At 46.0% G+C, this 25,592-nt stretch overlaps 1 protein-coding gene across 8 annotated transcripts in view; it reads right to left on the reverse strand.

Annotated features, from left to right (window-relative positions):
• The window catches only part of eepd1 (endonuclease/exonuclease/phosphatase family domain containing 1), a 154,459-nt gene that overhangs the window by 109,181 nt on the left and 19,686 nt on the right, over positions 1–25,592 (reverse strand). The window contains exon 1 of one of the 8 annotated variants that reach the window (XM_070880606.1): positions 1,870–1,886. The exons of the other annotated variants lie outside the window; for them this stretch is intronic. The gene's annotated coding sequence lies outside the window, so the exon portion shown is untranslated. Of the gene's footprint in view, positions 1–1,869; positions 1,887–25,592 lie in introns of those variants that run through there. 8 annotated transcript variants of the gene reach the window in all.

Raw genomic sequence — 25,592 nt, forward strand, 5'->3', positions numbered from 1 at the left:
GCTCGGGTCCGGTCCGGGTCAGGAAGGAGAGGGAGGTCAGGTTGGGTGAGGGGGAGCGCGGGTCTGGTCCAGTCCGGGGTCGGGGGGGGGGGGGAGCGGGAGTCCGGTTGGGGTCGGGTCCGGTCCGGGGGCAGGGAAGGGAGGGAGAGGAAGGTCAGGTCGGGTGGGGGAGGGCGGGTCCGGTCCGGTCCGGGGGTCGGGTCGGGTCCGGGGCGGGCGGGGGGAGTGGGAGCGACTCGGGTCGGGAGGCAGCAGGAGCTTGGCGTGGGAGGCAGCCTTATGCACGCAGCCTCAGTGAGGCCATTCGGCCAGGGCTAGGGATTGCGTGCCCCTCCCACACAGCTTTGGGCGCCTGGAGCTACTGCACATGCGCGCCCACTGTAGCGCGCATGTGCAGATGTCCCGGCACTGTTTTCAGCGCAGGGACCTAGCTCCGCCCCCTACAGCTCGTGCTGCGCCGCGCCCGACTCCAGAGGGTCTGCAGGGGGCCGGAGAATCTGTAAGTTTTTTTTAGGCGCACTTTGTGGCGTGAAAAACGGGTGTCCAGGTCGGGGCTGCGTCGTTCTAGGCGCGGCCCGAAACTTGGGCCCTATACTGCCATTCATTTGCCTATTCACATAACCTGCCCAAGTCCCCCTGCAGCCTCTTAGCATCCTCCTCGCAGCTCGCACTGCCACTTAGCTTAGTGTCATCTGCAAACTTGGAGATATTACCTTCAATTCCTTCGTCTAAATCATTAATGTATATTGTAAATAGCTGGGGTCCCAGCACTGAACCCTGTGGTACCCCACTTCACTGCCTGCCATTCTGAAAAGGACCCGTTTATTCCCAATCTTTGCTTCCTGTCTGCCAACCAATTCTCTATCCACAGCAGACTGACTATAGGAGGTTGTTAGTGGCCTGGAATTTGAAAGACTTGCAATTATATCGCACCTTTCACGACCAACAGACGTCTCAAAGCGCTTCACAGCCAATGAATTACTTTTGGAGTATAGTCAGTGTTGTAATGAAGGTAATGTGGCAGCCAATTGCGCACAGCAAACTCCCACAAGCAGCAATGTGATGATGACCTGATAACCTGTTTTTTTGTTATGTTGATTGGGGATAACTTCCTTGCTCTTCTTCAAAATAGTGCCATGGGATCTTTTACATCCACATAAGATAGAACAGATGGGGCCTCAGTTTAACGTCTCAACTGAAATATGGACAGATTTGCAATCGGGATGATGGTAACCTGGTAGCGTTTGCCATCATTCCACCTTTGAAGCTGACCACAACTTTGGAATTTGGTGCAGGTGCATGCGGAAATCCCAAGATTGTAGCCAGTCACTGACAGCTCCCAAACAGGTTGTGCTGTTCTGGTTCCCCACCCCACCCCAGCCCCCAGACTCTTTCCCCCCCCCCCTCAGCCCCCAGTCTCCCCACCAACCCCCCTCCAGCCCCCAGCCCCAGCCTCCCATTCCCTCCCCCCAGCCACCAGCATCTCCACCCCCCCCAGCCCCCAGCCCTCCCCCCCCATCCCCATCCACACAGAGCCGGCAATCTGAATAATCAGCCAAATCCTTGAAATTGACAAAAACTTCAGCTCTTTCGCAGTAAATACCCCACTAAATTCCTCACTAAAAGTTAGAACCAAAGGGATTAGATGTAATTGGGGTTTTGACAGCGTTATTACTGCTAAACAAATGGAAAACAAATTTTAACTTCGTACAATGTGAAATTTGTCCATTTTTATAAAAATTAAAACATTTTAAGACACTTTTCAAGTTTGTCCCTCTTTATTTCAGGTTTGCCTTTTCCCAATGCGAGAGCCCCAATCTTTGTATGTATGACATTTTTTAGAAGTTAGAATTTTAAGAGCATACTTACTTCCTTGTTTGCGGTCTGAGAATTCTGCCTTTTGATTGGCTGCTTAGACAGCCTGTTAACGTCACAGCAGTTCACACAACTTTTGTTGATTTGAACTGAAGGTCGGAAAACGCAAAGTTCTCGACACAGGCATCGCGTGATCCTTGTGTGAAGCGTACTTCGGGGCCAGCGGAGAACGCATTTGCTTCACTGCTGACTGCAAATTCCAGGCCCTTCACACAATGAGTGATAATAGTCAGATGGAGGAATGGTTTTATTAGTAAGCAATAAGACGGCGGGCAGGATCTTTAAAGCCCATTTTTATTAGCTGATTTAAGAACCCTGGCTTTTCTCCAGTGTTTTTCAGTTTTTATCTTTAGCATCAAAAATTGGGAGGGGGGTGGAAATTAGAGCTGAAAAAAAAAACCACAGGGCGAATTCCTTTTTTTATTTTAATCATCACTAAACCTCAAGAGACTTGATAGAACTCAATTAAGCCAAATGACAGCCCACGATTATTTACACAGTTCACAAGACACCACTTTTATGGACATCAGTGGCAGTTCCAGAAGTAATGCAAGTTTCCCTGACCACAAATGACTACCGAGCTATTTTACCAGTAAAATACATTTATAGTATTTGCGGATGGACTGCACATTGCAAGATGTTGATGCTACAATATACATTTAAAATAATTTTCTGTTGAGGAGCTAAGATCTAACGCTCGCATTAATGCCCCCTTTGGTCGCTGAGACTATAGACAATCGAAAATCCCAAGAATTGGATTTTAAAAAAATAGAATTTTAAAAGCCCCTAGGTTAAAGCCAGAATAAAGACAGCTTTGTCAGATGTAATTTGGACTGATTTCATTACTCCTTTGCTCACTTGTGAAATACAAGGATGCCACTGGATGTTTTCACCTACAATCTTTACATCCCAAATCAGATGGCATGTTTCTCTGGAGAATTAGGTCCAGTGTGAGTTTCTAACACTAAAGATGTTATTCAGGAGCAGTATGGACTGTGTTTCAAGCCACTGTGCAATTCAAACCCCTGAAACTGGCTTTTTAGTGAAAGAGAAACTCTCAAGATAAATCAGAGTTAGGTGTAGTTAGGTCCAGAAATAGTTCCCAACGTGTGGCTCTATTTTCAAATGTTGTCCATTACTTTAGACGTTCACATTTGGTGCAATCAGACTCAAATGGTTTCTTATTGCATCAAAGCCACTGTGTGGAAGGAAAGAGCGTGCCTTTAAATCTGACGAAGAGCATTCTACAAACAAAATAGAATTTTAAAAATTAAACTCCGTAAAATGTCCCCCTCACAATTGCATAGAATATACAGCACAGAAACAGGCCATTCGACCCAACCAGTCCATGGTAATCAATAACAATCTTTCTTAAGCAGTTCGCAGGTCATTCAACTCATGAACTCCTGCTTGGTGATTAGCATGTCGCTTTATTCCTGCGCCACACCTTTCCCCCGCCCCTTTTTCCCAATCTGCTTACGTTTTAGTGTTCAGATTGGATGATGGGTACACATTCAAAAATGTCAAAACTGAGCTTTTCTCTTCATGCATGCTGATTGAGCTGCTGCGTACTTATGTTTTTATTTCAGATTTCTAGTTTTTGCAGTTGTTTTTCCCTTTTTTTATATAAATATCACTGTTCAAAGTGAAAAGTTAACATTTTAGAAAGAAATTCAGGCCATTTCTTTAAACATATATGGATGTGTCATCACTGTGAGAAAATAATACATGGATTTACACACAAATCTCCATTTGTGCACTGTACACAATGAGCAAGTAATTTTCCCGCAAATTGGCAGTTTCTACAACCACTACCTTCTCGTTTAAACTCGATTTCTCAATTCCTCATGCTCTTCTTGTTTAATCATTCAGTAATTTATGGTTTTCAAATCAGCTCCATTGCAGGATTGAACACCACTTAAAACACAGTGTTTGGAGTGAAAAAGAATTGAATTGTGTTTTTTTAATAAAATGTGATTAAAAACAGAAATCAAATCCACAAAGCATATTAGAGAGCTAATACCTGGTACATAATCCAAAGAGCTATTATTAGTGTTTTACCCTTGACAATGGAGTGGAATCAAAGCAAAGCCGGTTCTTGTCCTCACTTGTGCTCCATGCTGTGTCAGCTGTGGCTCAGTGGGTAGTACACTCGCCTCTGAGTCAGAAAGTTGTGGGTTCAAATCCCACTCCACGGGCCCACGTTTCCGCCCCTGTAAAAACGGCGCACCTCCATGAAGTGCGCCGACTTTCTAGAATAAAAAGGGCGCCGAAAAGTTACTTTATAATTCTCTGAGCTCCTCAGGACGTCTTCGGCCTCGGCGCAGCACAGCACAAGTGGTGGGGAGCGGAGCCAGGTCCCGGCGCTGAAAACAGTGCCAGGACCTCTGCACATGCGCTCTAGAGTGTGCGCGCATGTGCAGTAGCTCCTCACAGCCCAAATCTCTGCGACGCTGCGTGGAAGGGGCCCGAAGCACACCGCCCTAGCCTTGGCCGAATGGGCTCCCCGGGCATTAAAGATGTGCTGAGTTATCGGGGCTCAGGCTTCCGAGAAACACCCACACCCAGCATTTTAACATTCTATCTAGAAATAACATCAGCTCAGAATTTTTAATTTATGGAGAGCATATATTCAAGTACATACATTTGAACTTCATGCTAGTGTTTCATTATCGTTGGGATGATCCGATTAACTGGGAGCCCAGAAAGCAACGTCTGCCCGAGATGTCTGGGAGGGAAATCGCTGGTTTCATTGACAGACCAACTGACAAATCACCCAAAGGGAAGTAAGTTGGAGGGTGAGCCCATTCACTTGCTGTGGTCGGGAGTTACACAAGCCCATGTTCGGAGTCGGTCTGTGCTCCGTTCAGAGCTGGACTCGGGATCCACGTCTTTGAACATTCACTGACAACCCACAGATTTTGGCAAAGTAAGGAGATGACACTTCAAGACCGCATCCACGGGAAGCGTGCCTAGACTGGGGGAGAAACGCCCTGCTTTTATTCCGGACTGGTTGGAATTCTAAAAGTGGAATCTTGCAATCTGGAAGCACCAAATTAATAAACACCTAAATTAATAAGCGTCTAGATACAAAATACGCCAATTCCGGTGCGTGCTCCAGTCGGCAAGATACGACTTCTAATTTTTTTATTACTTGATTTAATGTTCATTTATTGTTATTTAAAAATTATGATGGTTTCTATGCATCTTTATGGTTTAAAGGGAAGTGTTTAATGCTTTGTAAAATTCTCTAACTTCCATCTAACTTCCCTTCCTAACCCCCACCCCCATCTCTTTATAAAGTGTAGGCAAGATTTTTCTGAGCATACAAAAATCTACACTTACTCCATTCTAAGTTAGTTTGGAGTAAGTTTTCGCTGCCTAAACTTGCAAAACAGGCATAAATGGCTGGTAACACCCCTTTTTGAAAAAACAACTGTTCTAAAATGAAACTATTCTAACTAACTAGAATTGGAGCAAACTAAATGCCGAGAATTGCAATTTGTAAGATACTCTATACTAAACTAGTTGCTCCAAAAAAATAGGAGCAACTCGAGCTGAAACTCGAGCCCATAAATCTAGGCTGACACTCCAGTGCAGTGCTGAGGGAATGCTGCACTGTCAGAGGTGCTGGCTTTCGGATGAGACGTTAAACCAAGGCCCTGTCTGCTCGCTCAGGTGGATGTAAAAGATCCCATGGCACTATTTCGAAGAGCAGGGGAGTTATCCCTGGTGTCCTGGTCAATATTTATCCCTCAATCAACATAACAAAAACACTTTATATGGTCATTATCACATTGCTGTTTGAGAGAGTTGCTTTGCACAATTTGGCTGCCGCATTTCCCAAATATCAACACTGACCACACTTCAAAAGTACTTAAGCAAAATACTGCGGATGCTGGAATCTGAAATACCGCAACCTGTAAGGACGCCATTCCATTCTCCCAGTTTCTCTGTCTCCGTTGCATCTGCCTGATGACACCACCTTTCACACTAGTGCCTCTGACATGTCTTCCTTTTTCCTCAACCGAGGATTCCTCAGCCATGGTTAACATGGCCCTCGACCGTGTCCGTTCCATTTCCCACATCTTCCCCCCCCCGCCATCCCCTCTCAGCATTCCGAAGGGACCGTTCCCTCTGCAACACCCTGGTCCATTCCGCAGTCACCCCCAGCAACCCCTCCCCTTCCCACTGTACCTTGCCGTGCAAGCGCAGGAGATGCAACACCTGCCCTTTTATCATCTCGCTTCCCACTATCCAGGGCCCCAAATACTCCTTCCAGGTGAAACAGCGATTTAATGGTATTTCTTACAATTTAGTATACTGTATTCGCTGCTCACGATATACAGGGTATTGGTGAGGCCGCACCTGGAGTACTGCATGCAGTTTTGGTCACCTTACTTAAGGAAGGATATACTAGCTTTGGAGGGGGTACAGAGACGATTCACTAGGCTGATTCCAGAGATGAGGGGGTTACCTTATGATGATAGATTGAGTAGACTGGGTCTTTACTCGTTGGAGTTCAGAAGGATGAGGGGTGATCTTATAGAAACATTTAAAATAATGAAAGGGATAGACAAGATAAAGGCAGAGAGGTTGTTTCCACTGGTCGGGGAGACTAGAACTAGGGGGCACAGCCTCAAAATACGGGGGAGCCAATTTAAAACCGAGTTGAGAAGGAATTTCTTCTCCCAGAGGGTTGTGAATCTGTGGAATTCTCTGCCCAGGGAAGCAGTTGAGGCTAGCTCATTGAATGTATTCAAATCACAGATAGATTTTTAACCAATAAGGGAATTAAGGGTTACGGGGAGCGGGCGGGTAAGTGGAGCCGAGTCCACGGCCAGATCAGCCATGATCTTGTTGAATGGCGGAGCAGGCTCGAGGGGCTAGATGGCCTACTCCTGTTCCTAATTCTTATGTTCTTATGATGTGGTCTCCTCTGCATTGGGGAGACCAAGCGTAGATTGGGTGACTGCTTTGCGGAGCACCTCCGTTCAGTCAGTGTGACTCTGAGCTTCCGTTCGCCTGTCACTTTAATTATCCACTCCACTCGGACCTCGGCCTCCTACACTATTCCAACGAAACGCAACGCAACAGCACCTCATCTTTCATTTCGGCACATTTCAGCCTTCTGGATTCAACATCGAGTTCAACAATTTCAGAGCGTAACCGGTGCCCATAGAAACATAGAAAATAGGTGCAGGAGTAGGCCATTCGGCCCTTCGAGCCTGCACCACCATTCAATATGATCATGGCTGATCATGCAACTTCAGTACCCCATTCCTGCTTTCTCTCCATATCCCTTGATCCCTTTAGTCGTAGGGGCCACATCTAACTCCCTTTTGAATATATCTAACAAACTGGCATCAACAACTTTCTGTGGTAGAGAATGCCACAGGTTCACAATTCTCTGAATGAAGGAGTGTCTCCTCATCTCGGTCCTAAATGGCTTACCCCTTATCCTTAGACTGTGATCCCTAGTTCTGGACTTACTCAACATCGGAAACATTCTTCCTGCATCTAACCTGTCCAATCCCATCAAAATGTTATATGTTTCTATGAGATGCCCGCTCATTCTTCTAGATTTCATTGAATATAAGCCTAGTCGATCCAGTCTTTCTTCATATATGTCAGTCCTGCCATCCCGGGAATCAGTCTGGTGAACCTTCGCTGCACTCCCTCAATAGCAAGAATGTCCTTCCTCAGATTAGGAAATTAAAACTGTACACAATATTTCAAGGTGTGGCCTCACCAAGGCTCTGTATAACTGCAGTAAGATCTCCCTGCTCCTATACTCAATTCCTCTCGCTATGAAGGCCAACATGCCATTAGCCTTCTTCACCGCCTGCTGTATCTGCATGCCAACTTTCAATGACTGATGTACCATGATACCCAGGTCTCGTCGTATCTCCTTTTCCTAATCTGTCACCATTCAGTTAATATTCTGCCTTCCTGTTTTTGCCATCAAAGTGGATAATCTCACATTTATCTACATTATACTGCATCTGCCATTCATTTGTCCACTCACCTAACCTGTCCAAGTCACCCTGCAGCCTTTTAGCATCCTCCTCACAGCTCACACTGCCACCCAGCTTAGTGTCATCTACAAACTTGGAGATATTACATTCAATTCCTTCGTCTAAATCATTAATGTATATTGTAAATAGCCGGGGTCCCAGCACTGAACCTTGCGGTACCCCACTAGTCACTGCCTGCCATTCTGAAAAGGACCCGTTTATTCCTACTCTTGGCTTCCTGTTTGCCAACCAGTTCTCTATCCACGTCAATACATTACCCCCAATACCATGTGCTTTAATTTTGCACACTAATCTCTTGTGTGGGACCTTGTCAAAAGTCTTTTGAAAGTCCAAATACACCACATCCACTGGTTCTCCCTTGTCCACTCTACTAGTTACATCCTTAAAAAATTCTAGATTTGTCAAGCATGATTTCCCTTTCATAAATCCATGTTGACTTGGACTGATCCTGTCACTGCTTTCCAAATGTGCTGCTATTACATCTTTAATAATTGATTCCAACATTTTCCCCACTACCGATGTCAGGCTAACCGGTCTATAATTCCGTTTTCTCTCTCCCTCCTTTTTTAAAAAGTGAAAGGTTATTTGCGTGTTCCTTATTGAAGACAGAACCAAAGTATTTGTTCAATTGGTCTGCTATTTCTTTGTTCCCCATTATAAATTCACCTGATTCTGACTGCAAGGGACCTACATTTGTCTTCACTAATCTTTTTCTCTTCACACATATAAAAGCTATTGCAGTCAGTTTTTATGTTCCCTGCAAGCTTACTCTCATACTCTATTTTCCCTCTCCTAATTAAATCCTTTGTCCTCCTCTGCTAAATTCTAAATTTCTCCCAGTCCTCAGGTTTGCTGCTTTTTCTGGCCAATTTATATGCCTCTTCCTTGGATTTAACACTATCCCCAATTTCCCTTGTTAGCCACGGTAGAGCCACCTTCCCAGTTTTATTTTTACGCTAGACAGGGATGTACAATTGTTGAAGTTCATCCATGTGATGTTTAAATATCTGCCATTGCCTATCAACCATCAATCCTTTAATTATTATTCGCCAGTCTATTCTAGCCAATTCATGTCTCATACCATTGAAGTTACCTTTCTTTAAGTTCAGGACCCTAGTCTCTGAATTAACTCTGTCACTCCCCATTTAATGAAGAATTCTACCATATTCTGGTCACTCTTCCCCCAAAGGGCCTCACAACAACATTGCTAATTAATCCTCTCTCATTACACAACACCCAGTCTAGGATGGCCAGCTCTCTAGTTGGTTCCTCGACATATTGGTCTGGAAAACCATCCCTTATACACTCCAGGAAATCCTCCTCCACCGTATTGTTTCCAGTTTGGTTAGCCCAATCTATATGTAGATTAAAGTCGCCCATGATAACTGCTGTACCTTTATTGCACGCATCCCTAATTTCCTGTTTGATGCCATCCCCAACCTCACTACTACCGTTTGGTGGTCTGTACACAACTCCCACTAGCGTTTTCTGCCCTTTGGTGTTCCGCAGCTCTACCCATACAGATTCCACATCATTCAAGCTAATGTCCTTCCTTATATTGCGTTAATCTCCTCTTTAACCAGCAACGCTACCCCACCTCCTTTTCCTTTCTGTCTATCTTTCCTGAATATTGAATACCCTTGGATGTTGAGTTCCCAGCCTTGGTTACCCTGGAGCCATGTCTCCATAATCCCAATTACATCATATCCGCTAGCAGCTGTCTGCGCAGTTAATTCATCCACCTTATTATGAATGTTCCTCGCATTGAGACACAGCGCCTTCAGTCTTGATTTTTTAACACTCTTTGTCCTTTTAGAATTATGTTGTAATGTGGCCCCCTTTCACCACCCCCCCAACCAAGCCTCTATATTTTTTTTCTCTTTGTCTCCAACAGCAGCTGGTCATTATTCCGCCATTCACACCCTATCTTGACTTATCCTTTTCTAACTCCAGCCATGACCATTTCAATTCAGCCCGTCATCCCTTTTGTCTTTCTAATCTCTCCTGCCTTCCACCCTATCACAGAACTTCCCTTTTGTTCTTTCTTCCCCTCCCCTTTTCAGTACTTCTTTAGAATGTGTTCTTTCCAAACACTAGCCGTGTTTGGGTTGTCGATCCTAAACATTAACTCTACTTTTCCCTCCACAGATGCTGCCTGACCCGCTGAGATTTCCAGCTTTTACTCCAAAAGTACTTAACTGGCTGAAAAGCGCTTTGAGACGTCCGACAGTCGTGAAAGGCGCTAGAAGTCTTTCTTTTATGCACATATATTTCCAGCATGGGAGAAGAAAAAAGGAGAGGGAAATGTTTAATCACAATCAGGAGCAGGAACACGATCAGATTTTCACTAATCCAGGAACATTTGAAGCCAGCTGCAGCATTCTTACTCACATCCTGACCAAAATGAGCTAACTGCAGCCCATGACAGGATTCAAACCTGGATCCTTCTTGGTCTATGTGGTGCAGCGACTGACTGGATAAAGCTTCCCTGATAAAAAGTGCAACATCCCCACTGACACCTAGGAGCCCCTGGCCAAAGACCACCCTAAGTGGAGGAAGTGCATCCGGGAGGGCGCTGAGCTCCTCGAGTCTCATCGCCGAGAGCATGCAGAAATCAAGCGCAAGCAGCGGAAAGAGCGTGTGGCAAACCAGTCTCCCCACCCACCCCTTCCCTCAACGACTATCTATCCCACCTGTGGCAGAGACTGTGGTTCTCGTATTGGACTGTACAGCCACCTAAGAACTCATGCTAAGAGTGGAAGCAAGTCTTCCTCGATTCCAAGGAACTGCCCAAGATGATGATGATGATGATGATGATGAAAGCTCACTAATCTATTGGGGAGTGGTGGCGGGGGAGTGGGGGAACAAAGAGGGATTTCAGCAAAGGGCAGCATTCACCATCTAACTCACATTGTATCCAGATTCTTTGCTGATCTGAACACTTTTTTAAAAATCTACGTAAACTGCAGCAGTGTTTCAAATTCAGTTCAACTGATGTTTACTGCAGGTTTTAACAGATTACTAAAATATAAAATAATTTCAAAGCAAGAGTAGCAAAGGTTCAAGCAGGAGAAGCAAAAGCATTTCAGGCATCACAGAAACAATGTCTAAAATTAGGTTGAGCTGAGCACAAGTCCTGGCTTTGGACAGGAATGGCAGCAATGATGCAATATATAGAAGGCATGAGTAGCCTGGCCATTACAACCACGCCACGTGTCTATTTGGGGATCTGTTGAAATTATGATCAGGCCAACAAATAGAATAATTTTTCCCCCCCACTATGGATCAGGAGCATATGACCATTATTGATAGGACCCCAGGACACTGCCCCGAAAAACTAGAGAGTTGGTCTTCGGCACGTCGCTGTGCAGCAGCAGCTTATAATCCCAGAGATAGGCAATCAAATAGGGTTATATGGTTATATATATCTGCTCACCAGCACACTGCTCTCAATAAATGTGAAGAAATTGACAGTGTTGCTCACTATAAATTAAACTTATTACTGTGATCCAGCTCTAAAGATGATCAGTACAACTGTGCACAAGGGGAAAGCTAGCCCTCATTATTAATCAGGTTAAGTTAGAGAGAGAGAGATTTACTGGTCAAGCTTCTTCACTAACACACTAACTCCCATCTCCTTCTCCTTCTCCTTCTCCTCTAGCCCATGACACTGGAACTCTGTTGACCTGGTCAAGTATCCCCTTAGTTCTGCCTTTCATGCCCCTTGTCTCGAACAAATCATTCACTGTCGCCCACACTCACTGTTCCCAGAGTAGTTTTCATCTGTAGGCCACTCGTGCACCAGACTCGTGCTCATCTCGCACATGACTTGCCTGGTCATGTGCCAGATACTCTAGAGTTAACCTCAAGCAATACTGTAACATTCTCTCCACACCCAAATCCTCCCATCAGTCCAAGGATTATCCCAGACATCTCTTCTCAAAGACCAGCCATCTCCTCCGACCCCCTTTCTCACCTCTGACAAGTTGGAGATAAGACACAGCTTATGGACTGAGATGATCCTTGTGACTCCCCCAACTACTGCCTCCCCTTAGCCAACTCCACCAGTATTACCCCTTATCATTCTGCATTTCTGCCCTCTTCTCCTCCAACCCTCATCTCGTCTTAAGAGGCCTACTTCCTTAATACCTTCCCCACAAACTACTTTTCCTTGCCCAATGTTCATTGACATTGTGTATCTGTTCCTTTTGCATAGTCATTATTCCCCTGCTGCTCAAACCTGCCATCATCCTTTTCCACAAAACGCCCACCCTTCGCCCATCTCTCGCCTCCCTTTTCTCTCCAAGGTCCTCGAGCGCAGCGTCACCATCCAGCCCATGCTCACCTCTCACAAATCTCTGTCTGAATGCTTCAGGGTTGACTTTCACCTTGCCCACAGAATTGAGATCACCCTGGTTAAAGTCAAGGATATCTTTGTGCTGTGGCAGGTTATCCCCCTTTACCTCGCTACAGCATTCAACGCAGTTTACCACTCCACCACACTTTCTCCATGGTCCACTCCTACTTGTCAGAATAGATATATGTGGAAACATCCATGTTGGGACAACACCCAGCTTCACCTCTCCACCAATGTCTCAATGCTGTCAGACTGGAGAAACCAGAGATGTATTCTAGAAACCAACAGAACCTCTACAAAATATCACTAAGTTACAGCAGTAGCCAACAGAGTGTGCCTTCTTTATCAATGCTACCTAAAATTAAAAAAAGAGAAACAACAAGCCTTGGACATTTTGACAGAGCATGACAAAGCACACTGCAAGTATAAGTCACTGCTTATTCAATCTGTGAACTATGGTCACTGACATAAGCAGATTAGCATCAGATTTGTACAATTGCAAGGACATAAACTCTTTAACCTGATGGACTTTCAAACAATTTTTTTTATTTTTGTATGGAGTGCATCAAATAGGAGACAGTACTTAAAACTCATCATTCACTATGTTAATCATTGCCACTGTAAGCATAAGCCTGGTTGTTGATTAAAGAATTAAACCTTGCTTGGGAATATGATTAATCCAATATGAACTTTCATGCAAGCTTGCTGCCAATACATTACTGCAAAACAATCAGGAAAAGGTCAGGGAGGGAGATGGTTGAAGAACTTGCTTACAACTAGCATACAAGTTGGATTCACTTCATGCTGAAAGATTATTCACAGTTAACATGATTTATAGCATACTGCCAACAGCTCTTACCAGAGAACATTTCTCCAATGTTCAGTGCGTGAGATGCTCTCAGACAGGGCACGGGAGATCATTGTTAATCTTGACTCTATTTTCAAATTGTGTTGGTAATTTTAGTGATTTAACCATCTGAATATCCAGATACCTTTGTTCCTTTTGACAATTTAGTTTCTTACTGGTCGGACTGGACTAAATTTTGAGCGCTGAGAGGCCCTGACCCGAGCACCGAGAGGTCCCGACCTCAGTGTGCCCAAGAGGCCAGAGAGTTTGGTGAGTTCGGAAGGCCAGGAGTCCAAGGAGCAGGAGGGCCGGAGGTAGGCGAGGAGTTCACTTCTGGTGAGGAGCTCACAACCCTTGTTCGGGCAGGTAAGTGGTTGGCTGTTTGATTGGTAAGTATTTCTCTCGCTCTCTCTTTTTCTTTTTAATTACACTTTAATAGATAAGTCTAATTAGAGGGATGGCAGGGCAGCTCAGTACTGTGGAGTGCATGTCCTGCTGCATGTGGGAAGTCCTGGACACTTCGCACGGCTGGAGTCAATATCCGCGAGGCTGAGAGCTGCATGGATAGCACGTTTCAGGAGGTTGTCACCCTGCAGCTTAAAAGCATGCAGGTAGAAGGGAAGTGGGTGACCACCAGATGGAAGATGAACACTAGGCAGGTAGTCCATCTCGCTTTCGAACCGATCTTCTCTTTTGAGCACCGGTGAGGCCTCTGGGGAATGCAGCCAGAGCCAAGGCACCACGGATGGTTCAGCTGCACAGGGGGGAGTAAAAGAATAAAAGAGCTGTAGTGGTAGTGGATTCTATAGTTAGGGGAATAGAGAGGCGTTTTCGCGGCCGTAGATGTGACTCTAGGATGGTCTGGTGCCTCTCTGGTGCCAGGGTCAAGGATGCCACAAAGCGAATGCAGGGCATTCTAGGGGGAGAGGGTAAACAGCTAGAGGTCGTGGTCCCTATCGGGAGCAATGACATAGGTAGAAAGAGGGATGAGGTACTGCAGGCAGAATTTAGGGAGTTAGGAGAAAAATTAAAGGGTAGGACCATAAAGGACCACAGAGAGACCTGGGGATCCTTGTGCATGAAACACAAAAAGTTAGTATGCAGGTACAGCAAGTAATCAGGAAAGCAAATGTAATGTTGGCCTTTATTGCAAGGGGGATAGAGTATAAAAGCAGAGAAGTCCTGCTACAACTGTACAGGGCCACACCTTGAGTACTGCGTACAGTTTTGCTCTCCGTACTTAAAAGGAAGGATATACTTGTATTGGAGGCTGTTCAGAGAAGGTTCACTAGGTTGGTTCCGGAGATGAGGGGGTTGACTCATGATGATGGGTTGAGTGCGTTGAGCCTATACAGATTGGAGTTCAGAAGAATGAGAGGTGATCTTATTGAAAAATATATGATAATGGGGGGGGCTCAACAAGGTGGATGTCGAGAAGATATTTCACTCAAAGGAGAAACTAAAACTCGGGGACATTGGGCTCAATTTTGCCCAAGCCCGTTTTCTGACATATTGCCAGAGTTACACCGGGTTTTTAGGTCCAGAAATGCGTCAGAAAAACATGTCCAAACTTTCCCCAATCTTTATACTGCAATCCGGAGCCGCGCAGCGTGGCCAGTCGCCTCGAGGGGTGGAGCCTGCTGTTTGCGCCGAAAAACGCAGCCGGGCCTTCTGCGCATGCGCTGGAATTAAAAAACTTACGTTTTTCGCGTCGCTGCAATGGACGCGCATGCGCAGTACAGCTCCGAGTTGGCAATCGAGAGGCCTCCAGACCAGGATCTCAAGCAGGTGCAGCAGCTTAAGGTAAGTGCGCATTTTTTTATTTCTATGCTACAGGGTTTACAGGGAAGCACTCCCTCCCCCGCGGACCCTGGCCCAGAGTGTCTTCCTAGCCTGCTCCGCTCCCCGCCCAGGTAAGTAAATCGGAGCCCTTTGGCCTAGGCTAGGGGCGGGGAGCGGAGCGGACTGGGAAGGCACTTGGGGCCAGGAGAGGGTCAGCGGGGGAGGGAGCCAATGGACCGGCAAGCCCTTCGGCTGCTCTCTATAACCCCTTATTGGTTAAGAAATTGTCTATCTCTATCTTAAATTTATTCAAATGACCCAGCTTCCACAGCTCTCTGAGGCAGCAAATTCCACAGATTTACAACCCTCAGAAGAAATTCCTCCTCATCTCAGTTTTAAATGGGTGGCCCCTTATTCTAAGATTATGCCCCCTAGTTCTAGTCTCCCCCATCAGTGGAAACAACCTCTCTGCATCCACCTTGACGTCAAGCCCCCTCATAATCTTATACGTTTTGATAAGATCAGCTCTCACTCTTCTGAATTCCAGTGAGTAGAGGCCCAACCTACTCAACCTTTCCTCATAAGTCAACCCTCTCATCTCCGGAATCAACCTAGTGAACATTTTCTGAACTGCCTCCAAAACAAATATATCCTTTCGGAAATATGGAAACCAAAATTGTCATGTATTCAACTATCATTGCAACCCATGTATAAGCTGACCTAAGTTGGTACACCTTGAGAACATTGACCACAAGGGGGTGAACTTGTGGGAGACACTCCTAACCTGGACTTTCAGGTATAAATGGGAAGCTCCACCCACCTTCATCACTTGAGGTCTTGGTAATAAAGGTAACTGGTCAGAGTGATCTTCTCTCATGTATGGGCCTCGTGTGCATTTACACTGTATAGTAAGGACATATCATTGGCGACGAGAAACTGGGATTTAAACCACGCGAGCATGGCCACCAGCAGCACAGAAGAGAGGTACTATGTTGGTGATGATTGGGACGACTTTATTGAGAGACTTCAGCAAAGTTTTGTCACTAAGGAATGGTTGGGACAGGATTTGGCCGACCATCGCAGGGCTCATCTCCTGACGGTTTGTGGATCCAGAACGTACTCCCTGATGAAGGACCTTCTAGCGCCAGAGAAGCCGGCGGACAAGACATTTGAAGAGCTCAATAAGTTGATCGGGGATCACCTTAAACCGGCGAGCAGCATGCACATGACGAGACACCGGTTTTACACGCACCGGCGACGAGAGGGGCAAAGCGTTCCAGACTTCGTAGCAGATCTCCGGCGACTGGCGAGCCCAGATGCATGCAGAGCGGAGATGCTGCAAGACTTTTTTTTTTAAATTGAGAGCATCGGGCACGCTGGAGTTTTCAGGAAACTGATTGAGACCAAAGACTTGCTCTTGGAAGCGGCGGCTGATAGCCCAGACATTTATCTCAGGGGAGGAAGAGACCAGAATGATGTATGACAAAAATCTTGGCTCAAATGCGGCAAACGACCAGGGAGTCAACACTGTTAACGCGGCACACAGTTCTCTAGGCAGACAAGGCCAATTGGACATGCCCCAGCATGTAGTCGAACTCAAAAGGAGGGATTCAACAGAGACAATGGCTAGCTGAACGATGATTCATGCCATCGCAATGGACAATGCGGCCAGTAATGGGGCCATCAACACCTGTTAATGGTGCGCTTAAGGACAGTTACAGAGACAGTCAGAGATGATCGACTGGTAATGGACCTTTTGTTTCCAACAACGGGGCCTCCAGCTCATGCTGGAGGTGTGGAGGCAAACACCCAGCCAGAGCTTGCAGGTATTAGCAATACACCTGCAGAAACTGCAACGTCAGTGGTCACTTGGTGCATATGTGCAGGAAGCCTGCAGCCAGGTTGATGTACGAGGAGGACTGGCCCGATGTAAGCCCTACGAGGCCAAATGAATACTGGGGGAAAATCGCTGGAAGCTGAAGTTCAGAGAGTTCATGTGGAGCACATATACAGTTCATATACCAGGACGCCACCGATAATGATGAAAGTGCTCCTCAATGGCATCCCAGTATTAATGGAGCTAGACACAGGGGCCAGCCAGTCCCTGATGAGTATCAAACAGTTCAAAAGGTTGTGGGTGTCCAAGGCCAGGAGGCCAAAATTATTGCCAATTGACACACAGCTACGGATATATACAAAGGAGATCATTCCAGTGCTAGGCAGCACCAGGGTAGTCGTGACCCACAAAGACTCGGAGAACAGGTTGCCACTCTGGATTGTCCCGGGGTCGGTCAGGATATGTGGCGATTACAAGGCCACCATCAATCGGGTGTCACTCCAAGACCAGTACCCGTACCCGCTACCGAGAGCGGAGGACCTCATTGCGACGCTATCCGGTGGCAAACTTTTTTCAAAATTGGACCTGACCTCAGCTTACATGACCCAGGAGCTGGCGAGTGAGTCGAAGAAGCTGACCACCATCACGACACACAAGGGGTTGTTTGAGTATAACAGATGTCCATTCGGGATTCGTTTGGCCGCCGCGATCTTTCAGCGAAATATGGAAAGTCTCCTCAAGTCGATTTTCAAGACGACATCCTCATCACGGGTTGCGATACTGAAGAACACCTCCACAACCTGGAGGAGGTGCTACGCAGACTGGACCGGGTAGGGCTGCGACTGAAAAAGGCAAAGTGCGTCTTCTTAGCTCCAGAGGTAGAATTCCTGGGGAGGAGGATAGCAGCAGACGGGATCAGACCTACTGCGTCCAAGAGAGCAGCCAGACCCCGTAACACGACCGAACTGCGTTCGTTCCTGGGGCTCTTGAACTATTTTGGTAACTTTCTTCCCAAATTGAGCACGCTGTTAGAGCCGCTACACGTGCTCCTACGCAAAGGTCGCGATTGGGTCTGGGGGGACAGCCAGGAAAGGGCTTTTGATGGTGCATAACAAATTGCGTGCTCTGACAAACTGTTAACGTTATATAACCCGTGTAAGAAACTTGTTTTAACATGCGATGCATCATCCTATGGAGTCGGGTGTGTGTTGCAACATGTGAATGCCAATGGTCAGTTACAGCCGGTAGCTTATGCCTCCAGAAGTCTGTCCCAGGCAGAAAGGGGCTACGGGATGGTAGAAAAGGAAGCGCTAGCATGTGTATATGCAGTAAAAAAAAAAAATGCACTAGTACCTGTTTGGCAGGAAATTTGAACTGGAGACAGATCACAAACCCCTAACGTCACTTTTGGCCGACAACAAGGCCATAAATGCGAATGCATCGGCCCGCATACAGAGGTAGACACTCACGTTAGCCGCCTATGACTGCACAATTCGGCACAGACCGGGCACTGAAAACTGCACCGATACACTCAGCAGGCTCCCACTAGCCACCACTGAGAGGGCAACTGAGCATGATGCTGAGATGGTCATGGCTGTTGAAGCTTTCGAAAGCGAAGGCTCACCTGTGACAGCCCGTCAGATTAAAGTCTGGACAAATAAAGACCCGCTAATGTCTTTTAGTTAAGAAATGTGCCCTGAATGGGGACTGGGCAGCCACGTACGGGGCATGCCCTGAGGAATTCAAACCATTTCATAGGTGCAAGCATGAACTCTCGATTCAGGCCAATTGCCTACTGTGGGGAAACAGAGTAGTCATGCACCAGATGGGCAGAGAGGTGTTTATCAGAGAACTTCACAATGAGCACCCGGGTATTGTCATGATGAAGGCAATTGCCAGGTCACATGTTTGGTGGCCAGGGATAGATGCAGACCTGGAACTTTGTGGTCGCAGGTGCAACACGTGTGCTCAGCTGGGCAACGCATCCAGGGAAGCCCCCCTTAGCCCCTGGTCCTGGCCTGCCAAGCCATGTGGACTACGCAGGTCCTTTCATGGGAAAAATGTTTTTGGTTGTAGTAGACGCTTACTCCAAATGGATTGAGTGTGCCATTTTAAATTCAAGCACATTCTCTGCCACGGTAGAAAGTCTACGGGCAATGTTCGCCGCCCATGGTCTGCCGGATGTCTTGGTCAGCGACAATGGCCCGTGTTTCACAAACATTGAATTCCAGGACTTCATGGCAGGCAATGGAATCAACCATGTCAGAACGGCACCGTTCAAGTCGGCCTCAAACAGCCAGGCAGAACGAGCAGTGCAGTGCAGATAATCAAACAGGGGATGCTCAGAATCCAAGGGGGTTCCCTACAAAGCCGCTTATCCACGCCTCCTGTTGGCCAATAGATCCCGACCACACCCGCTCACAGGGGTTCCATCCGCAGAGCTGCTAATGAAAAGAACGCTCAAAACCAGGTTATCCCTTATACACCCCACCATGAAAGAAATTGTTGAGAGCAGGCGTCAGTCACAATGTGACTACTATGACAGGAATGCGAGGGCGTGATGTATTGATTGCAATGACCCTGTTTTTGTCCTTAATGACGCTGCAGGGCTCAAATGGCTTGCAGGCACAGTGATTGCCAAAGAGGACAATAGGGTTTTGGTAGTTAAACTTACCAATGGACAAATCTGCCGCAAACACATGGATCAAACAAAAAAGAGGTTCAGCAACCCCATATAAGAAGCAGAGGAAGAACACGACGTAAAGTTTTCTCCACCACAGGTGACCGAACACCAAAACCAAGTGGAGGAGAGCCCAGTCACTGTGGGCAGTCCGGACAGGCCTGAGGCACCGTAAACAGCAGACACTCAAGCCAGCGCCCAACAACCGGAGCCCCAACTCAGGCGCTCCACAAGGGAGCGTAAACCACCAGAGAGACTTAACCTGTGATCCAGATAAGACTTTTGGGGGGGGGGGGCGGGGGGAGGTGATGTCATGTATTCAACTATCATTGTAACCCATGTATAAGCTGACCCAAGTTGTACACCTTGAGAACATTGACCACAAGGCGGTGAACTTGTAGGAGACACTCCTAACCTGGACTTTCAGGTATAAATGGGATAGCTCCATCCACCTTCATCACTTGAGGCCTTGGTAATAAAGGTAACTGGTCACCAAGTGACCTCTCAAGTATGGGCCTCGTGTGCATTTATATTGTATCGTAAGGACATATCAAAAACTGTACGCAGTATTCCAGGTGTGGCCTCACCAATACCCTGTATAACTGTAGCAAGACTTCCCTGCTTTTATACTCCATCCCCTTTGCAATAAAGGCCAAAATTCCATTAGACTTCCTGATCACTTGCTGTACCTGCATACTAACCTTTTGTGTTTCATGCACAAATAGCCCCAGGTCCAACTGTACTGCAGCACTTTACAATTTTTCTCCATTTAAACAGTAGCTTGCTCTTTGATTTTTTTCTACCAAAGTGCATGACCTCACATTTTCCAACATTATACTCCATCTGCCAAATTTTTGCCTACTCACTTAGCCTGTCTATGTCCTTTTGCAGATTTTTTGTGTCCTCCTCACAAATTGCTTTTCCTCCCATCTTTGTATCATCAGCAAATTTGGCTATGTTACACTTGGTCCCTTCTTCCAAGTCTTTAATATAGATCGTAAATAGTTGGGGTCCCAGCACTGATCCAAGCAGCACCCCACTAGTTACTGATTGCCAAACCAAGAATGAATCATTTATCCCAACTCTGTTTTCTGTTAGTTAACAATCTTTTATCCATGCTAATATATTACCCCCAACCCCGTGAACTTTTATCTTGTGTAATAACCTTTTATGTGGCACCTTGTCAAATGCCTTCTGGAAGTCCAAATACACCACATCCACTGGTTCCCCTTTATCCACCCTGTTCGTTACATCCTCAAAGAATTCCAGCAAATGTGTCAAACATGACTTCCCCTTCATAAATCCACGCTGACTCTGCCTGACTGAATTATGCTTTTCCAACTGACCTGCTATTGCTTCTTTAATAATGGACTCCAACACTTTCCCAACCACAGATGTTAGGCTAACTGGTCTATAGTTTCTTGCTTTGGGTTATGGGGAGCGGGCAGAGAAGTGGAGCTCAGTCCATGATCAGATCAGCCATGATCTTATTGAATGGCAGAGCAGGCTCGAGGGGCCAAATGGCCTACACCTGCTCCTATTTCTTATGTTCTTATGTTCTTGTGACCGTACTCGTGACTCCAGGATGGTATGGTGCCTCACAGGTGCCAGGGTCAAGGTTGTCACAGAGCAAACGCAGGACATTCTGGGGGTAGAGTGTAAACAGCTAGAGGTCGTGGTCTATATCGGGACCAACGACATAGGTAGAAAGAGGGATGAGGTCCTGCAGGCAGAATTTAGGGAGCTAGGAGAAAAATTAAAGGGTAGGACCCCAAAAGATAGTAGTCTCCGAGTTACTACCGGTGCCACGTGCTAATGAGTATAAGAAGGAAGGATAGAGAGGATGAAGGCGTGGCTAGAGTTGGTGTGGAAGGGAGGGCTTTAAATTCTTGAGGCATTGGGACCGCTTTTGGGTGAGATTGGATCCGTACAAACTGGACGAGTTGCACCTCGACAGCACCGGGACCAATATCCTCGCGGGGAGTTTTCCTAGTGCTATTCGGGAGAGTTTAAATTAGTTTGGCAGGGAGATGGGAACCAGAGAACAAATTCAATAGGGAAGGAAGTAAAGCTGACATCGGATAGCAAGAATTCAGAAAGTGAATCTCTAATACAGGAGGAAACAAGGGTTAGTAAGTCGTAATCAAGGAGGTCTTCGTGTGCTGAATGTAATCTACTTTAATGCAAGGTGTATTGCGAATCAGGCGGATGAACTAAGAGCAGGTAGACACTTGGGAGTATGACATTATCGCCATTACAGAGACATGGCTGAAAGAGGGGCAGGTTTGGCAGATCAATATTCCTGGTTACAGGATTTTTAGACAAGACGGAGGGGTGGGTAATAAGGGGGGGGTCACGGTATTGATTAAAGAAACTATTACAGCGGTGAGGAGGGATGATATATTAGAGGGATCATCAAATGAGGCCATATGGGTCGAATTGAAAAATAAAAAAGGGCAATCACACTGCTGGGCGTTTATTATAGACCCCAAACAGTAGGAGGGAGATACAGGAGCAAATATGAAGGCAAATTTCTGTGAAGTCCAAAAACCATAGGGCAGTAATAGTAGGGGATTTTAACTATCTTAATATTGATGGGACAAATATAGTGTGAAGGGTATAGAGAGTGCGGAATTCTTAAAATCCATTCAAGAGAACTGTTTTAGTCAGTATGTAACAAGCCCAACATAAGAGGGGAAGGCTTTGGATTTAGTTTTGGGGAATGAAGCTGGGCAGGTGGAAGGGGTATTAGTGGGAGAGCACTTGGGTGCCAGTGACCATAATTTAGTCAGATTCAAGTCAGTTATGGATAAGGGAAAAGATAGACCTGGAATAAATTGGGGAAAAGCTAATTTTGCTAAGTTGAGGAGTGATTCAGCCACAGTGGTCTGGAAACAGCTACTTGTCGGTAAATCAATGTCAGAACAGTGGGAAGCATTCAAGGAGAAGATCCGGAGGGCTCAGGCCAAAGATGTGCCCTTAAAGAAAAAGGGTGGGAATAACAATTCTAGAGCCCCCTGGATGTCTAAGGACTTACAGGGGAGGATAAAGAAAAAAGGAAGGAAGCAGAGTTAAAGTTTTGGGTCGATGACCCTTCATCAGAGGGTGCAGAGGAGATTTACTAGGATGCTGCCTGGAATGGAGAATCTTAGCTACGAGGACAAATTGGATAGGCTGGTTTTGTTCTCCTTTGAACAAAGGAGGCTGAGGGGAGACCTCATTGAGGTGTATAAAATTTTGAGGGACCTGGATGTAGTGGATAGCAAGGGCCCATTTCCCTTGGTGGAGAGGTTCAATTATGAGGGGGCATAGTTTTAAGGTGGTTGGTGGAAGGTTTAGAAGGGATTTGAGGGGAGGCTTCTTCACGCAGAGGGTTGTGGGGGTCTGAAACTCACTGCCTGGAAGGGTGGTGGATGCAGAAACCCTCACCACATTGCAGGGTTACGGACCTAGAGCTGGTAAGTGGTATTAGATTGGATCACCATCATCATCATAGGCAGTCCCTCGGACTTGAGGAAGACTTGCTTCCACTCTTAACATGAGTTCTTAGGTGGCCGTACAGTACAATACGAGAACCACAGTTTCTGTCACAGGTGGGACAGACAGTGGTTGAGGGGAAGGGTGGGCAGGGAGCCTGGTTTGCTGCACGCTCCTTCCGCTGCCTGCACTTGATTTCTGCATGCTCTCCAGGAGCTCAGCGCCCTCCCGGATGCACTTCCTCTACTTAGGACGGTCTTTGGCCAAGGACTCAGAGGTGTCAGTGGGGATGTCGCACTTTATCAGGGAGGCTGAGGGTGTTCTTGTAACGTTTCCTCTGCCCGCCTTTGCCTCATTTGCCGTGGAGAGTTCAGAATAGAGTGCTTGCTGATCAACCTCATGTTGGCTGGCGCAGATACGATGGTAAGTACTGCAGGGAATCAAATACAGTCAGGGTGATCTCCTGGACTAGTTTCAATCGCTTGGATAGGTCGGAGAGGTATTTTCCCAGATTTCTTTCCCCAATTGGCCTGGGTTTTAAATTTTTTTTTTGCCTCTCCCAGGAGATCACATGGCTCCAGTTGGGGTAGAGTGGAGAATGTTACGGTGCAGGGGGTGACACAGTTGTGTGGGGCGGACTGGTTGGGCCAGATGCTCTTTACCCATTGTTCATCGGTTTATATGTAACCTTCAGGGCTGCTGACCGAGGGCCGTGTGACTATCAGCCGGCGAGGGCATGATGGGCCGAAATGGCCTCCTTCTGCGCTGTAGATTTCTATGTTTCTAAGTTGCTAAATGCCAATGAATTTGCTATTTAGTTCTGATTTTAAATGCACTATTTTCTTGGCCAACTGTAAAATAATTTTTATTTCCACAAGTGAGGTTGCCCATCTAACTGACCGGTGCAAATACCATTTTGAATGTTACAGCTGCTCGATGGCAAGAGGCTTATTTTTTTTTTTTTTAATTGCTGGGAGGAACCTGAACCATTTGCCAGAGGGAACATTTCATGTGACCTCAGGAAAGTTGTGGGTTACATAGCGAAATAAATCTTTTCCACTCAAAGCCAATAATCTGCAATAAGCACCAATATTGATCAGTTGTGTTCATATTAAGTGGCATTAAGTGTCAGCTGTGGCTCAGCAGTTGGTAGCACTTTCTCCTCAGAGTCATAAGGTTGTGAGTTCAAGCCCCACTCCAGAGCCATGAATACATAATCTAGGATGATACTCCAGTGCAGTATTGAGGGAGAGCTGACTTTCGAATGAGACGCTAAACTGAGGCACTGTCTTCCCTCTCAGGTGGACATAATGTTCTTCTGGGAGTCCTAGCCAATGCTTATCTCTTAATTAATCAATGCCTAAAACAGATGATTTGGTCATTTATTTCATTGCTGTTTGTGGAAGCTTGCTGTGCGCAAATTGGCTGCTGCATTTCCTACGTAACAACAGTGATTATATTTCAAAATACTTAATTGGCTGTAAAGGGCTTTGGGATGCCCTGTGATTGTGAAAGGCGCGCTATAAATGTAAATTTTTCTTTCTATTAATTCTGAATGAAGATTTATAAATTAATTTCCGGTTTAGAGTCTGTGTGTGAATATACAAGTATCACGTCACCCCGATTAGGTAGCTGAGGGTCATCAATTCTGACAAAATTGGTACGTTGATGAATGACGCCAAATTATATTAACCTACCTAAAATCAACACATTCACTTGCAATTTATGGAAGGGATCTTCATAAACTCAAGCAGAAGCACAGCTCCATTTTCTTCTTTTCATTTGGCTGTAAAGCACTTCGGTTTGGATGTCCCGAGATCGCGAAAATCACTATATACATGCAAGTCTTATTTTTTCCCTTTTCCTCCACTAGCCCAAAAATAACAAGCTTCAGTTTGTGTATGTTTGAACAAGCAAATCCCAGTTTAAAACATTTGAATTCTGGTGTCTTTGTTCCCAATGTCCACCCACCCTCAGCCAATGCTCCCAGACACTGCAATGATCAGGAGATGCAGCAGAGAGGGGGACATACAACAGTGTGCGAGGAGGAAAGAGAGTGATACAAAGAATTAAGAGTACGAAATAAGGAAGGAAGATTTTTTTTTAATTCTCCACAAGTCACAGGAGATCAACGAGTAGGTGGTCATTTATCTCACAATGTTATTTGTGGCATCTTGCTGTGTGTTATATGACTGGACATTCTGCCTGTTCAGCATCAGTCACTGCATGTCAAAAAGTACAGGCAGTAAGTACATAGAGACATTTGAGATGCTGCAGCATAGTGGGTGCTCCAAACCATTGGAATGAGTTCTGGGAATATGCAGCACAATAGGCTTTCTAAACCACATTATGGAATTCTGGGAAATCTGAAACCTGGGAAAGCCGCACCATGAGAAAGAAATGCCAGAGAGATTTCTCACAGACAGACCCAACAGATGGCTCGGACCCACTCGATATAAAACTTACTCATCCTGGAAGTTAATAGATCTTTCATTTTCTTTGTAACCTAGTCAATTCGCCTGAAGAAATGGCCTTTATCACATCAAAGTCAGTTTTATGGCCCAAGGTACATTTAACATGCTATGGAAAATAAAAGTTATAAATGTAGCCAAGGATGTTCTGAAGTCATCAGAATATGCAAAACATTGACAATCCATAATTTGTGACATATACCAATTAAAAATGAATTGGCACACTGA

This window comes from Pristiophorus japonicus, chromosome 5, assembly GCF_044704955.1.
Source record: "Pristiophorus japonicus isolate sPriJap1 chromosome 5, sPriJap1.hap1, whole genome shotgun sequence".
NCBI classification, from domain to species: Eukaryota; Metazoa; Chordata; class Chondrichthyes; family Pristiophoridae; genus Pristiophorus; species Pristiophorus japonicus.